Genomic DNA, 15,449 nt, shown 5'->3' with positions numbered 1-15,449 from the left:
AATAGGCTAACAAAGGATATAGCGTGTACGATGTTTTGATGAGTAATAACGTCCATTAGATTGGTATCGAAGTGTCAAAAAATTGTTAGGAGGGTTCCATAAGGATCAGAGAACTAACGAAGTGACAAAAATAAGATTCAGTTAACTGGTGGATTATACGGTCGATTATACGGACCATATAATGGTTTTACGGCCGTATAATGAACTGTAGAAGTGTCACAGAGTGAAGTTGAGAAAAGGTGGGTTTTACGGTAGATTATACGGACCGTATAAAATTATACGGCCCGTAAAATGAACCGTCAAGTTGACACAGAAAAGGGAAGCCACTGGAGCAATTTTACGGTCGATTATACGGACCGTATAAATTTATACGGACCGTATAATGGACCGTATAATGGCATCGGGACAGATTTCAACTTTATATAAAAATGATCCAAGTTCATTTTATTCATTTCTCCTTCTCACTCCACGACCCAACATCTCTCTAGAACATTCCAAACTCTTCCAAACCAAGAACTCAAATGAAGAATTAAGATCAATTTCATCAATCCACCAAAACCAAGTGTAAGAAACACATCAAAGGATCATTTAAGTCAAGAAATTCCATAAAAGGTGGAACTAGGGTTATGTCCAAGTGAAGCATTTCAACTCGAGAATTGTTCAACTATCACCTAAGGTAAGTTTCATGACTTTATCATGTTGTTTAAGGTATTAGACGACTAAGAAGCTTGAATTGTAAAAAGACATGGGAAATGGGTCTTGAATGGGTGAATAGTGTCACTATTGAATGATAATGGAATTGAATCATGAATGTTGATGTGTTGTGATTATGAATACGTTATAATTGATGTTTATATCATGAAACAAGCATTAAATGGCAAAAACACAAAAAATGAGTTATAAGAGTAAATGTGGGAAAATTGGAGGAAAATGGTGGAATGTGCTAAACGTATATAAATGATGGTTGTTGATTGTAATATTGTGGATGTTGATGTGAACATTGGGGAGTTGATATAGACTATGGGAAAGGTAGGATAAATAAAGGAAGTGCTGCCCAATTTTCTCTAGAAATAGTGACGCGTTTCCTTAAGTCGACTAACTAATGTGAATACGGATTCTCTCGTGAAGGTAGCGACGTGACGCTAAAGGGGAGCAAGTGAACGATAGCTTAGCTAAATGACAAAGGTATGTGAGGCTAGTCCTTTCTTACTAATGGCATGAATCCTATAGCATGAATTCCTTTCCTCTTCATGAGTTCCTATATTCTGGAAAGCTAAAAGCCTATATCCATAAGTGCCCTTATAAGATAAAGAGATATGATATGATGATGCCACGTTGATGATGACGTTATTTATTGCTTACACTCACCTCATGTATTATTTCCTTCAAGGTGAGACAGAATGCTCATATATGTCCATAATGGAATCGAGGGTTCACGACCTTACGTCACCTCGATATAATGCAGTTGTTCTAGATTCTTTATGCATGTATGATGACAAGTATATTTTGATAAGCATATTATGGTAAGTATTTTATGATGAGCATGTCATGATTGCATCACACCAGGCCTAGTTGGTCGGGCAGTCACCGCCAAGGCGGGCAGCCATACGGATACACCATGGCGAGTTGGCATGGGCAGACACCACTAGTGGGCGGCATGAGATGGTACCCCGGACGCGGGAGGCCTGGACGCGGGCTAATGTTATTGATTATCACACCGTTCCGACATGGACGGGCAGCTTATATATATTATGCATACATGACATGGTAATGAGTATGAGTAAGACAACATGCATTACTTCTCTTGTGATTGTTATTCAGATCCAGATGCTTCATATTGTTGTTCCCATTATATTATTATTGTCTTTCTTCATTGTTTATGCCTCTCATACTCAGTACAATATTCGTACTGACGTCCGTTTTCTTTGGACGCTGTGTTCATACCCACAGGTAGACAGGGAGGTGAGCTCAGTCCAGATCCTTAGTAGCTGTCAGCCGATTGAGAGCACTCCATTGTTCGGAGGTGCTTATGATTATTTCTTTTGGTATATATGCATATTTTGGGCACGACAGAGTCTTGTTCCGTCTATGTATACAGTATGTCTGTAGAGGCTCGTAGATACGCAGTGTGGGTTAGATGGTCAAACAAGATGTTATCATATGTATATATATATATATATATATATATATATATATTTATTTTATTTTTGATGGCCGAGAGGCAAATGTATATAAAGCATCTATGTTGCTATATAAAATATGTTTTCCTATAATTTCATGTACAAGTTGATAAAATGGGCACTAAATGAGTAAGATGAGTAGTAAACCAAGCGGTGCTCGGTGGCTAGCTCCGGGTACCCGTCGCGGCCCCTAGCTGGGTCGTGACACTTACTTTTAAGCTTATCATCATCTCATGTATGCATATCATATATATATAAACTGCCCGACCATATAGGTGCGGTGTGATAATCAGTAACATTAGCCCGCGTCCGGGGTACCATCTCATGCCGCCCACTAGTGATCTCTGCCCATGCCAACTGTCCATGGTGTATCGTATAGCTGCCCGCTTTCGCAGTGACTGCCCGGCCAACTAGGCCCGGTGTGATGCAATCATGACATGCTCATCATAAAATACTTATAATAATTATGCTTATCAAAATATACTTGTCATCGTACATGCATAAAGACTCTAGAACAACTGCATTCTATCGAGGTGACGTAAGTTCGTGAACCCTCGATTTCATTATGAACATATATGAACATTCTGCCTCACCTTGAAGGGATTAGTATATAAGGTGAGTGTATACAAGGAACAACATCATTTACTTTATAAGAACGTCATATCATATCTCTTGACTCATATAGCTATTCATGATCTTAGGCTCTTGGCTTTCCGGGTTATAGGAGAATCATGGAAAGGGAAAAGAATCATATCATGGGATTCATGCCATAGAAAGAAAAGGACTAGCCTCACATACCTTTGTCGCTTAGTTAAGCTATCGTTCACTTATTCTCCTTCAATATCACGTTGTTACCTTTACGAGAGAATACACATTATAGTTAGTCAACCGACCATAAGAACGCATCGTTATTTCTAAAGAAAATTGGGCAGCGTTTCCTTTATTTCTACTACTTTTCTCATGTTCTATTTCAACTCCCAAACATTTACAACAACACTCATAATATCGTATCAACATTCATCACTTATCTATATTTAGCAAAATCCACCATTTTTCTCCAATTTCTCCACATTTAATGGTTTTAGCTCATCATAATAATTTTGCTTACTTCACACCTATTCTATGGTCTATACGCCATTTATAACGTATTCATCATCACAACATATCAACATTCATGATTCCATTCAACTATCATTCAATTGTGACACTATTCACTAAGTAATGGCCCATTTTCTATGTTCTTCTACATTTCAATCATCTTAGCTTTCCAATACCTTAAATAACATGATAAAGTCATGAAACATACCTTAGATGATGGTGGAACAAGCTTAGAGTGGAATCACTTCTTTAGCACCAAAACCCTTCTTCACCTCTTTTGGAATTTCTTGAAGGAGATGACTTCCAATTAGGTTTCATACACTTTGTTTCATAGATTTGGTGTTGATGATCATTGATTTCCTTGGTATTCTTGTGGTTGAATTATTTGGAGTGGTCTAGAGATTTCTAGGGAGGTATTTCGTGAAGAGGAAATGAGAAAATGAACTTGGGTCCTTCCTTTTTAATAGCTAAAATCCGATTTTTATGAACAGTGGTCGAAATGCACAGTGGTCGTAAACCCCACTTTACGGGCCGTATACTGGTCTATGGTCCGTCCTTCGCGATCGTATTTAAGCAAATCAGAAACAGAAAGGTTGGTTGAAGATCATGGCAGTTTACGACTCAGTTTACGGGCCGTATTTCAATTTACGGTCCGTATTCCAAGTCGTTTTTAACCATTTGACAGAAAGTTGAAATTTTTGAAATGTTGAAGGACGATGGCACTTTACGGTCCGTAAATCACTTTACGGGCCGTATTCCATTTTACGACCACTGGCTGAAATGAAATTCTACAACTTTCTTAATTCCAAAGTTCATAAATAGTAATTCCCTACTTAATAAAACATCGCACACTCATGCCCTTCGTTGGTCTATTCATTGTTGGCTCACGAAAAATTTCAGAGGTGTAACATATGTACCCCATATGATTCTATTCTTAGACATGTAAGGTCTAAATGTTTCTCGTGATGGCTTATTGATATTGTTGTCACGACCCAGCCCCGTGGGCCATGACTAGTGCCCGAGCTGAGCACCCATATGTACCTGTTAGACATAATCAGACTGACACTATAGACAACATGGGAATCGGCATAGACCCAAAGGTTCCCAATCAATCATAACGTAATAAATACGCAAGCCGACGAGGCGGCCACTAGATATCATTATAATACGCAAGCCGACAAGGCTGCCACTACTTGTCAATATACTACGCAAGCCGACAAGGCTGCCACTACGTATCGATAACATATGCAAGCCGTCAAGGCTGCTATAACAAACAGAAACATCCACAACAACTATATAGACACAGCAAATCATAATCTATATACAACCCACATAGATGCCTACAGACCTCTAAGAGTATCAACAGTGAAATATGACGGGACAGGGCCCTGTCGTACCCCTGGACAAACAGATATATATATATATACATCAAAAGGTTTGTACCAAAAATCTAGGCTCCGGAACAACGGAGCTCTCCAAGACAGCTGGATGGAAATCCTAAGCTGGGGGATCACCGAATCAAGCGTCTGTACCTGCGGGCATGAAACGCAGCCCCCCGAAGAAAGGGGGTCAGTACGGAATATGTACTAAGTATATAAAGCATAAGAACATCAAGTACAGATGAATCATGAAAACCGGCCTCAATAATAGAATGCATCTGTGGCTAACATCTGAGAATATCTGCATAACTCTATATGACAGAAACTGACTCTACGGTGTATGATAGGCATAGATTATAATATAAATGATAGTGTTGTGGAACGTACAGCCCGATCCATATATAATATAATATGTTAGTGCCGAGGAACGTACGACCCGATCCATATATAATATAATATGTTAGTGCCGAGGAACGCACGGCCCGATCCATGTATAATATAATATGTTAGTGCCGAGGAACGTACGGCCCGATCCATATATAATATAATATATATAAATGCATGTAGAACTTGGAAAAGGATAATCTGAACCCTTCTGGTCATATAAAAAGCTCTGGGAGTTATGGACATAAAACATAGGAGGCCAACGATAGAAATATCTCTACACTCTCTAAGAATAGAATCTTTGGAACTCGCTTGCTCACTGTGTTCGTTCATATGATAAGGATCATGCCAAAAAGAAAGAAAGGATAACTTTACATACCTGTTAAAGGTTATTCGTAATCACGTTCGCTTCGTCACCCCCTTAGCCTATTTAATATAAAAGTAACGCTATCGTTACTAAACTATACTTCCTAGCTCATAAATCTGTAACCAATCACCTATAGGACTCATTCTTTAACTTATACTTTCTTGATTAGGGTTTTTCATTAGTTAAGGACTTAACGGAAATCGGGCAGCATTTCCCCTATATATTCGCCTAACCCGAATTTCCAATTATCCTCTTGTTATCACAGAAATACCAATAATGACAGCAATAGAGATATGCATACAAATTCTTACAATTTAGCCCATAAACAATTCAAACAATCCAACAACCCTTCTTAATCCTTTTCAACCCACAATTTCATGTAACAACGATTTCATGCATTTTCTTACTTCCAATTTCGTCCAATCCAATTTTAATTCTTCCATCACAACACTATTAATACAATTACACCACAAAATAAGAAAATCTTACCTAAATTTTCTCGGAGGAATTTCTACACTTAATTGCTCCAATTTCGCAATTTCTTCTTCCTCAATTCAATATCTAATGTTGCTATCACCTCCTTGAACTTGTAATTCACTTGAAACTTGATCAAAATATTCAACAAAACAAATTTTTCTTCATCACCATGGCTGGACGAGAGTATTATTATTTTTTTCTAAGTTGAATTTCATGAAAATGAAAGTGAATTGCAATTTGTTCACATCCATTTCATATATATATGGTTTCCCCTTGATAGACACGTGCTCCCCCCCCCCCCCCCCTTGTGACTCACTAATTGAATTCTTGAATTGTCATTTTCATTTTATTTTTTTTAATTGGGGTGGGGTCCACTATTAGTATTTAAGTTAATTAATTTTAATTAATCATTAATCCTCACTTATTAATCTAATCATAATTAATTAGTCTTTAATCTCTAATAATATTTCTATACTAAATAAAATTTATAAACAATTTGTATACTAATTAAAATTGAAAATTAAAAGTTCCTATTTCGCATCCGAAAATAATCCCGTCTTTAACTCAGGTCGGTGAGCTTGCGAATAATTCGATGTATATAAATACGGGATATAACATCCTCCCCCCCCCCCCCCCCCCCTTTAGAACATTCGTCCTCGAATGTTAAATTGGTCCTGTAAAGTCTTATAAAAATTTCGGGGAAGTCTCCCTTATCGCTATAACATATAGTTTCAGTTATTAATCAATATAATCAAGTGAGGATTTTAAGTTACCTGTAGGCGTAGGGAACAAGTAAGGATACTTATTTTTCATCTCCTCTTCGGCTTCCCAGGTCATCTCTTCTCTATTGTTGTTTCGCCATAATACTTTGACGGAAGCCACATCCTTGGTACGCAATCTCCGGACTTGCCGATCAAGTATGGATATAGGTTGCTCCTCATAGGACAACTCTTCCGTCACCTTGACATCATCCACGGGAAATACTCTGGAAGGGTCGCCTATACATTTGCGAAGCAGGGACACGTGAAAGACTGGATGTACTGCTTCCAAATTAGACGGTAGGTCCAACTCGTAGGCAACCTGGCCTACCCTACGGATAATCTGATAAGGCCCAATGTACCTCGGGCTTAGCTTCCTTTTCTTGCCGAATCTCATGACACCCTTCATGGGTGACACTTTCAAGAATACCCAATCACCAACCTGAAATTCTAAGTGTCGACGTCGATTATCTGCATATGATTTCTGTCGACTCTGGGCTGCTAGTAACCTCTCCTGAATAAGCTTCACTTTATCAGCAGCCTGCTGAACCATATCTGGGCCTATTAATTTAGTCTCACCAACATCAAACCAGCCAATAGGTGACCTGCACTTCCTTCCATACAAGGCCTCATACGGTGCCATCTGAATACTCAAATGGTAGTTATTATTATAAGCAAACTCGATAAGTGGCAAATGATTGTCCCAGCTACCTCTGAAATCAATAATACAGGCACGTAACATATCTTGTAGTGTTTGAATAGTATGCTCGGCATGTCCGTCAGTCTGAGGGTGGAATGCTATGCTAAGACTCACTTGTGTTCCCAATCCTTCCTGGAATGATCTCTAGAAGTTAGCTGTAAACTGAGCTCCTCTGTCGGAGATAATAGCTGCGGGAACCCCGTGAAGTCTCACGATCTCTTTGAGGTATAACCTCGCATAATCCTCAGCTGAAGAAGTAGTCCTGACTGGAAGAAAATGGGCTGATTTTGTCAGCCTATCCACGACAACCCAAATAGAGTCGTATCTTCGCGGAGTGCGAGGTAACCCTGTAATGAAGTCCACATTAATTACCTCCCATTTCCAAGTCGGAATCTCTATCTCCTGTAATAATCCACCGGCCTTCTGATGCTCGACCTTAACCTATTGACAATTTGGGCACTGAGCAACAAACTCCGCTATATCCTTTTTCATGCCATCCCACCAATACAAACATCTGAGGTCATGATACATCTTCGTTGAGCATAGTGTGCCTCTCCCATAACCTGTTGCCGTAACCCTGCAACCTCAGGTACACATAATCTGCCTCTGTATCGTAGCACTCCGTCAGGTGCAACTTCGAATGGAATCTCCTCCTTTTGAAGAGCTGCATCTCTATAATGTATAAGAACAGGGTCCTCGTACTGGTGTCTCTTTACCTCTTCAATGATAGAGGATTCAGCAACTCCTCAAACAGAAACTCCGCCATCATCAGAATCAGCCAAACGGACTCCAAGATTAGCTAACTGGCAAATCTCACGGACTATCTCCTTCCGTTCTGGTTGTAAATCTGCCAAGCTACCCATAGATTTACGACTAAGAGCATCTCCTACAATATTTGCTTTCCCTGGATGGTGTAGAATATCAACATCATAATCTTTTAGCAACTCTAGCCACCTTCTTTGCCGCAGATTCAGCTCCTTCTGCTTAAAGATATATTGGAGACTCTTATGGTCCGTATAAATATCAACATGTACGCCATATAAATAATGTCTCCATATCTTCAAAGCATTAATTACTGCTGGTAACTCCAGATCATGAGTAGGATAATTCCTTTCGTGCTTTCTGAGCTGCCGGGAGGCATAGGCTATAACTCTGCCATACTGCATCAATACACAACCTAGCCCAACGCCTAAGGCATCACAATAAATAACATAGCCATCTGGTCCCTCAGGAAGTGTTAGAACTGGAACCGTAGTCAAACTTATCCTTCAATAATTGGAAACTTTGTTCACGTGCTTCAGTCTACTGGAACTTAACTGCCTTCTGTGTTAGCCTTGTCAAAGGCGCTGAAATCGAGGCAAATTTCTCTACGAAGCTCCTGTAATATCCTGCTAGCCCCAGAAAACTACGTACCTCAGTAGGTGTCGTAGGTCTAGGCCATGTCTTCACCGCCTCAATCTTCTGTGTATCTACCCGAATGCCATCAACTCCAATAATATGCCCCAAGAATGCTACTGAAGTCAACCAGAATTCACATTTAGAGAACTTAGCATACAACTTCTGGTGCTAGAGTACCCTAAGTACCGTCCTCAAATGATCTGCATGCTACTCTTCTGATCGTGAATAGACCAGAATATCATCAATAAATACAATCACGAACAGGTCGAGGAATGGCTTGAACACTCGGTTCATCAAATCCATAAATACTGCTGGAGCATTCACCACAAGAAACTTAACTTTTAGCGACGATTTCTTAACGAAGGGAGATAAATCCGGTCGTTCTAAGTATATTTATAATGACTAAATTCTTTTCCAGTCATTAAAGATAAATTTTAGTTCAATATCAATGAGGGGGAAATATCCAGTCCTTAAAAAACATAATATCCGGTCGTTCCCCAAATAAAATAAGGCGCTAATTTTTCCTACCTTTTTTTTCCCAGCCCCACGCTCCCCCTCATCTGCTTTCCCACTATTTTTCCTCAACCCCACTCCTCTTTATACGCAACAATCACCTCTCAAAAGAAAAAAAACTGCTTCTTAATTTATAATGCTTAGATATGCATTAATTACTTATTTTCGACTCACACCAACTTAATCAGCTAGAAAGCAGGATGGCTATGAGAATCTAAAGAGATATTGAGTAAAACCCCACCAGAAGGAGTTTGCAACGGCTGCTACACATACGCTAATTATCAAGTCTTAGCAAGCGGCTCAATTTCATGAATTCCGCAACAAATTCTTTGGATAAACACCAAATTTTGTGGTGAAACTGATTCTGAAGATAGGATTGAAAGGTAAAACAAATTTGTTGAAATTTTTGGGGAAAGTATATCCCCTTCTTCCTGCACTGAAATTTCAATTTGGATAACAACCAAAATTTGTGGTTTGGGTGTTATGCTCCATTTCCCAGCCCAACCCATATAAAAACCTAATTATTTCTCTCTATTTTGATTATACAACCAGTTTGGTACAACTTACTGAAAAGAACTGGCTTTCGAGAAAGAAGCTTACCTCAACAATTTACAATTTCCTTCTCCTTCACATCAAGGTAAATATCTGTCAATTTACTAAATATTGTAATTATTGATTATGAAATTAGGTATTCCTTTCCTATTCGTATGAGTTCTCTGTTCGATTATATTTTTTCGATTGTATTGATTAATTGGTTTAGTGATACATTTTACTGTTAAATTGGACAAACATGGATTGCTGGTATTTTGTGCTTGAAGATTTTTTCCTAGATATCAATAATTTGTCTTGAAAGCCTTTTTCTGATTTATAATGAGCTGAACCCTATATTTGTTTGCTCTCTGCCTTCGAATGATATTCTTTTTATTGGTCGTCATTCTACTAATAATGAAGGAATCGAGTCTTTGCTTTATTTACTGAAGTTTTACCTTATTTTAATCAATTAAAAAAATACTACACAACTTTGAAAATTTTCAGAAATACACTGAAAAATAAAGATTCTCATCCGTCTTAGAGTTCTATAGCCAGATAATGTCATTGTCAGTGCTCTGTCTTTGTTGCTCAAATCCCATGCCAAGAAGGTTGGCAAAACAAATATTGTCAGTAAGACCAGCATTTGATCGAAACTCTAATGATTCCAAGCTGTTCGCGAGACTATCCCAATTTGATATGGGAATTGTAATTTGTTTGTTCAGATCTGAGAGGAAGCAATTTGAGAAGGAAAGTCTTTTTAGATGCTTAAGGTCAAACAAGTGTTCTGTGAATTCTGCAGCTGGGGAGCAGTGAAGGGAGTTGTCGTATAGATCTCCGACAGTTAAATCCGTTATGTGCCAGAAGCCATTGGAGAAATCACATGATACTCCCTGTGTATTATAATTAAAACAAGAGTTCATGGAGCTGATAAAAGTAATTAAACTAGAATTTATGTTACGATGTAAAGAATTTTTACTCTATTTTAGACTTAAGTTAACCAACAAGAACAAGTGACTTTTCATGGTTAACTTGGAAAATAGATTAATAACATGTATTTATGCCATCAGTCATGTTTCAGGTGAATTAGTTGCTTGCGGAAAATAATTTACGAAGATGAGTGAGATGTGTTACAGTATTAGGAAGTGGAGACTACTTAATTCTAGAAATGAATACAATTTTACATCAAAATAAGGGAAGTCATTATAAAAAAGTGATAAATTTTGCAATTACTGCAGTAGATGGTACTAATAGGAAAGTGTCTTAGAAATTGGATAGCTCCTTAATGATGTCTCTCTCTGACATACACTCATATCACACTGATTGCAAATCCAGAAATGAAATAAGAATTTAGGTATTGTCTACTGGAAAAAATTATCATTTTAAATTTTCTACTGGAAAAAATTATCATTTTATACCTATAAAAAAGTTCATCGTTTTTCAGTACAATGAAATTTATGTATTTTGTGATGTTGCACGTTTCCGGAGGCGAGTATAACTATATGTATCTATTTCTCATTAATCCATAACTCTAGAATAAATGTTTAACTCTTACTCCTTGGTTGTTGTACTAATTTATTTTTATATCTATTTTACATGAACCAAGATTATGGCACCAAATAAGCAATGGATGGAACTTATTAATGATCGACTTGCTGGTGCTTACGTAGATGGGGTGGAAAGTTTTTTAGATTATGCTTTTACAAGATTGGGAGAACCACAATTGATACGTTGTCCCTGCATCAAATGTGGTAATGCGACTTCTAGAACACGTGTTGTGGTCAGGTCACATTTGATAGTACATGGGATAATACCGGGTTATACTCTTTGGTATCACCATGGGGAGAGGTCAGGTGAAGCACAACCAGATTTTGAATTTATATATGACAATGACATCGAAGAGGGTGATGGTGAGGATGAAATACATGGGATTTTGAGAGATTTGTATTATAATGGAGATAATATGAACAATAGTGGTGATGATTTTGTCGAGGAGGAAACAAATCCTGAAGCAAAATGATTTTATAAGCTACTGGAGGATTTTGAGCTACTTTTATATGAAAGTGCAAAAGTTTCTAAACTTTCTACTTTGGTTAAATTGCTTCACATTAAAAGTATTGGTCATTGGAGTAATGAGTCATTTACGATGTTATTAAAGTTTTTGAAAGAAGATTTATTGCTTGATGGAACAAACTTGCCAAATTCATATTACGAGGCAAAGAAGGTTATTCGAGATCTTGGTCTTTCTTATAAGAAGATTGATGCGTGTAAGAATGATTGCATGTTATATTGGAAGGATGATAATTGTCTTGAATTTGCAAAGTTTGTGGGGCATCCAGATGGAAGGAGGATAAACATAGTGGGGAAACCATATTTAAAAGTGGAAAAAAGATACCATACAAGATTTTACGTTATTTTCCTCTAAAGACCAGACTTCAAAGATTAATTATGGGTTCAAAGACATCTCCTCTTATATCATGGCATCATGATAAAAGAGTTGATGATGGGATTATGAGACACCCAGCTGATTCAATGGTATGGAAAAACTTTGATGAGCTTCACCCATCTTTTGCTGCTAAGCCTCGTAATGTAAGACTTGGGCTTGCTAGTGATGGATTTCAACCATTTGGAATGTCCAGAACTCCATACAGCATTTGGCCCGTGGTACTTATTCCTTATAATTTACCACCTTGGCTTTGCATGAAGCAAGAGAATTTTATTTTGTCAATGTTTATACCTGGTCCTGAGAGTCTGCAATTGATGTCTATCTTCAACCTTTGATAGAGGAATTGAATGAATTATGGGAAACTGGAGTGGAGACCTTTGATGCGTTAACTAAAAAGAATTTTACATTACATGCGTCTTTGTTATGGACCATCAACGACTTTCCAGCATATGCAAATTTGTCTGGATAAAGTACAAAAGGAAAATTGGATTGCCCATGTTGCAATAAAGGAACTGTTTCCACAAGGCTAAAAAATTGTAAAAAACAGTGTTACATGGGCCACAGACGCTTTCTTCCTCTTGATCACAAATGGAGGAATGATAAAGCGTCATTTGATGGCACTAAGGAGATGATACTACCACCAAAAATGTTGTCCAGTGGTGATATACTTGATCAAGTTGCTGATTTAGATGGGTTACCACTAACAAAGGATCCAAAGAAGAAGAATAAGATATCACATGAAAGTAGGGGTGATAATTGGAATAAGAAGAGTATATTCTTTGATCTTCCTTATTGGAAAAATTTGTTGTTGCGACATAATCTAGATGTGATGCACATTGAGAAAAATATTTGTGATAATGTATTGGGGACAATCTTAAATGTCAAAGGAAAAACCAAAGACACCTTGAATAGTTGGTTGGATTTATAAGCAATGAACATATGAAAAGATTTGCATCCAATAAAAAATGGGGATAAATATGAGTTACCACCAGCATGTTATACATTATCTCCTGAAGAGAAGCAAAGGTTTTTCAATTTCTTAAAGAATCTAAAGGTCCCAGATGGATTTTCATCAAATATTTCCCAGTGTGTGAACCTTAAAGATCACAAAATTTCAGGATTAAAAAGTCATGATTGTCATTTTATTCTACAACATTTACTCCCACTTTCCATACGTGGTATGCTCTGCAAATCTGTGTCGGAACCACTTATTGAGTTGTCTTTATTTTTCAAAGTACTTGGGGAGAAATGTTTGAGTGTGGATGTGTTGGAAAAAATAGAAGCCCAAATACCATTAACCTTGTGCAAGTTAGAAAGGGTCTTTCCTCCTGCATTTTTCGATGTCATGGTGCACTTGGCAATTCATTTACCTAATGAAGCTAAGATTGCTGGACCAATTCAATATCGATGGATGTATCCAATAGAGCGCTACTTACACTTTTTGAAATCTTTTATTGGTAATATAGCTCGCCCAGAAGGTTCGATTGCAGAGGGATATTTACCAACTGAATGTATGACTTTATGTTCAAGGTATTTGAATACAATGAAGGCAAAATTTAATTGCCTTGAACGAAATTATGATGGTGGTGTTTTTGAATCTGAGGGAGGTTTGACAATTTTTTTCAACAAGGAAAACCTATAAAGGGTAGGAAAGGTAGCAAGCAAGATAAACTTGATTCAACTGAAATGGAGCAGGCACATTTTTATATATTGAAGAATTGTGATGAAATTCAACCATTTCTTGAGTAAGTAATGACTTAATCTAATAATTTACTGATACGTTGTCCATATTTTTCATTTAAAATGACATGTAGTTACACTTAAATTATTTGTAGAGAGTTTTCACAAATTCATGTTGATACCTCTCAACAAAGTTTAGATGTGGAATGGAATAGGCAGTTCATTACTTGGTTGCAAGAAAAGGTGAGTATCATTTAATCAAAAAAATTCCTAAATCAAATATGTAAATAGTATTTGCTAAAATATATAGTCGATGTTGTTAGGTTGCAAGATTACACAAACACAATGATAGTAAGAGAATGGAAGATTTGCTCTCACTGGCACGTGGTCCTTTGCCATACGTGACAAGATTCAAAGGCCACATTATTAATGGATATAGGTTTCACGTGCAAGAGTATGATAAAGGTTTGAGAACTCAAAATTCCTGGGTGGTTGTAGTTGGTGAGACTGATGAAGAGCAAAAAGAAATGGATTACTATGGAGAGTTAACCGAGGTTCTTGAATTACAATTTGTTGAGGGTAGAAGAGTTATTTTGTTTCGATGCACGTGGTTTGGTGTATGTGATCAAGAGAGGGGAGTTAAAATGGATGAATATGGTTTTGTAAGTGTTAACCGCCAGCGATTTTTGAAAACAAATGAGCCTTTTGTATTAGCCAACCAAGCATCACAAGTATTTTATGTTGTCGATCATTCCAATAAAGGTTGGCATATTGTACGAAAGGTTCAACCTCGTTATTGTTTCGACATTTTGCAAAAAGAAGATGATGACTTAGAGGAGTTAGATAACTCTACACAAATGAAAAGGAAAAGAACACATGATGTTTGGAGCTTTATTATGATTTCTTTTAATTTGTTAATTTTTATTTTTTTTGGTTAATGATAATTCTTTATTTTTATTTTTTTTTGGGAAAGTCCAGGAGGCGTTTTGGGCCTAGGGCTAGTTTTATTACTTTTCTAACACGCAAAAATGATGTGATGATAATACTAAGATAAGGAGAAAATAATACAAGAACGAATATAGAGTCAAGGCCCTTGTTCTTTGAACTTGTAAAATCTTCTAAATTGTGGAATTCTATCACCTTGTCTTGATCTTCTAGCCTTTCCAAAATGCCTTGGTACTTCATCAATTTTTCTTGGATCTTGTAGACTTTGTTGAAGTGGTAGGGACAGCCCCTTATTGCTTTGCTTGTCTCATTGGTATATGCCTCGGAACAAATTCCTCATTCATCTTACCATCCCAACTATGCTTCCTTGCATGAGTTTTATTTTTGTTTTTTTCACTTTGCACCTGTCTAGAAGACAAGTCCCCATGCCTTGTAGCATTGAGAAAATTCTGTGCAGCTGACACTTCACCAAGATTAATTTTTCTTTCTTCACCTGCAACTGCTACTTGTAAATTTACAGTGTTCTTTTGCACATTGACAACTTGATATTGTTTTTTATCCTTTGCATTGGCTTCATGTTTCCTAACCTGCTTCTG

At 37.3% G+C, this 15,449-nt stretch overlaps 1 long non-coding RNA gene across 1 annotated transcript; it reads left to right on the top strand.

Moving 5' to 3' along the window:
- Positions 1-9,322: 9,322 nt before the first annotated feature.
- LOC132618599 (uncharacterized) lies at positions 9,323-13,015 on the top strand. Its single transcript, XR_009574206.1, has 3 exons — positions 9,323-9,637; positions 9,807-9,891; positions 11,389-13,015. It is a non-coding gene; the product is annotated as an uncharacterized LOC132618599 (long non-coding RNA).
- The last annotated feature ends 2,434 nt before the right edge of the window (positions 13,016-15,449 follow it).

Source organism: Lycium barbarum, chromosome 11, assembly GCF_019175385.1.
Source record: "Lycium barbarum isolate Lr01 chromosome 11, ASM1917538v2, whole genome shotgun sequence".
Classification (NCBI taxonomy): Eukaryota; Viridiplantae; Streptophyta; class Magnoliopsida; order Solanales; family Solanaceae; genus Lycium; species Lycium barbarum.
This window is presented reverse-complemented; position numbering and strand designations above follow the sequence as displayed.